This window comes from Octopus bimaculoides, chromosome 18 (genome assembly GCF_001194135.2).
Source record: "Octopus bimaculoides isolate UCB-OBI-ISO-001 chromosome 18, ASM119413v2, whole genome shotgun sequence".
Lineage (NCBI taxonomy): Eukaryota > Metazoa > Mollusca > Cephalopoda > Octopoda > Octopodidae > Octopus > Octopus bimaculoides.
The window spans coordinates 9,056,445-9,058,944 of NC_068998.1; the positions used below are offsets into that span (position 1 = coordinate 9,056,445).

At 34.6% G+C, this 2,500-nt stretch overlaps 1 protein-coding gene across 2 annotated transcripts in view; it reads left to right on the plus strand.

Annotated features, from left to right (window-relative positions):
• The window catches only part of LOC106879942 (mannosyl-oligosaccharide 1,2-alpha-mannosidase IB), a 216,977-nt gene that overhangs the window by 157,700 nt on the left and 56,777 nt on the right, over window positions 1-2,500 (plus strand). The gene's annotated exons all lie outside the window — the stretch shown is intronic.

Genomic DNA, 2,500 nt, shown 5'->3' on the forward strand with positions numbered 1-2,500 from the left:
ATACACACACACAATCAAAAGTACATGAAAGTGTGCTCACACAACATAGACGCATGCATAAACACAAACAAATGTTCATATATATATATATATATATACATATATATATATATATATATATCTCCAGCATTACTTTTGTTCGTGTCTTGTTTCTATGTTTAACAAGACCTTGGGGAAATTCTGTGAAGAATGACAGCCAAAGTTTATAAATATCACTGGTCGCATTATTCCGCTCTCCCGCTTGCAGACCAAACCTGCATTGATCGTCCTCGCCTTTTGTAACAAACTTGCTAATTGTTCTGTTATCGTTACTGCAAGTGGAATCACTGCTATCACGGTGCTTAGTGAAGATGTCAGAAACACACTTCTGCATCTCTCGTTATTGCTTTTCTCTTGCTTCTCGTGTCTTCTGCCACATTTCGCCTTTCGCTGCACGCACATTCTCGAAACACACAGACGCAGCGTTATCTTCTGGTGCAGAAACGGCTTTTGTTCTGATTTGTAGATTCTGTTAACTTGCTCGTGTGCAATAATAATAATAATAATAATAATAATTTTTTTAAAAAAACCAGACCAAACAAGATTGGAGTATAATTTCTTGGCTGGCCATAAATTTACCTGGTCTTAGCATTTTTTTTTTTCTTCATATATTTATTTTCTCTTTCTTTCATTTCTTGTTTTTCTTTGTCTTTTAGCCTCTTCCCCCCCACTATCTTCTTGATTTAAAAACGGTGGCGGCAGATGTATTCTTGCGAGTATACATATGAAAGACCTGGACTTGAATGAATTTGCGCATTCATCAATGTTCCTACAACATTGCATGCTGTTGCTGCATTGTATTGTTATTATTATTATCATCATCATCATCATCATCATCATCATCACCATTATTATTACTATTATTATTATTATTATTATTATTATTATTATTATTTATTTTGGCTGCATGCTAATGAAAGTATAAAAATAATAACTATGAATCAGATAATAATAATGATGATGATGATGATAATAATAATAATAATAATAATAATAATAATAATAATAATGATAATAATGATGATGATGATGATAATAATAATAATAATAATGATAATAATAATAATAATAATAATAATAGTAATAATATAATAATAATCCTTTCTAATAAAGTCACAACGTCCATAATTTTGTAGGAAAGGTTTAAGTTGATTACATTGACCCCTAGTACACAGCTGGTACTTATTTTATTGACCCTGAAAGGATGAAAGGCAAAATCGACCTCGGCAGAAGTTGAACTTAGAACGTAGCAATGGGGGAAAATACCACTAGGCATTTTGTCCAGCGTGCTGACAATTCTGTCAGCTTGCTTCGTCCAGTTTCCGGCTAACAAATCCACTCACCAAGGTTTTTGGTCAACCAGTGGATATAGTAGCAGACATCTGCCCAAGGTGCCATGCAGTGGGACTGAATTCAACACCATATGGTTGGGAAGCAAGCTTGCTCACCCACTTATATGTTTCTCACCTAGCCATTCATTAGCTGTTCTCTCTCTCTCCACACACACACACACACTCACTCATATGCTCGCTTACACATACATCACCATTTCACCTGCTCACACCAACATGAAGGCCCCTTTTCACACTTTCATGTTCAAACGTTATACATAGATGTACCAACTCTCCTATACAAACAAGTATGCTCCCCCCCTCTCTCTCTCACACACACATTCACTTTTATACATACATACATACATACATTTTTCTAAATATGTCTCCCCCACATACTACATACATCTACATACTGTCATATATACGCAGGTTTATATATACATTTGTTGAAAACACATGTACACCATCATTATATACTCTAGCATATGCATACATGAATACACACATTCATTAGCTAATGCACATCCGCAGTGCACACTCCAATTTGTAACTGTAAACTGCCATATATATATATATATATATATGCATATATACACATACCCATTAGTTGAATGTATACCTGTGTCAAGTGCACAAGCATATTCACATATACGCATGCATAAAATGATACTAGGGCATACACACACACACACACACAATGATGGGTTTCTAGTTTTATCACATGCCTTTACACTTACATAAACACATATGCAAACTGTCATCTATATGTCTGTTGCACACACACACACACACACAGCATTTCAAGACTCAACTCCCCCTCCCTTCCTCTCCCCACAATATTTCACACACCTGTCTGTTAAGTAAAAATTGATCAAATATAAGTTGACATTTAAAAATTCCTCAGCGTTCGTTAAAAGATTACTTCAAAGAAAAAACTAGGAAGAAGGGGAGAAAAAAAAAACCATAGCATAAAGGAATGGTAAACCTTATTGAAGTGATAATTATATCTTTTTCCTAATTTTTGCTTCTCTACCCCCACCCCACCCCATCCTTTCCAATTCGGTTTTGCAATTAGATGTTTTTTTTTTGTTTAGAATTAGTGTATGAAATTGTATCACACCTTCCTG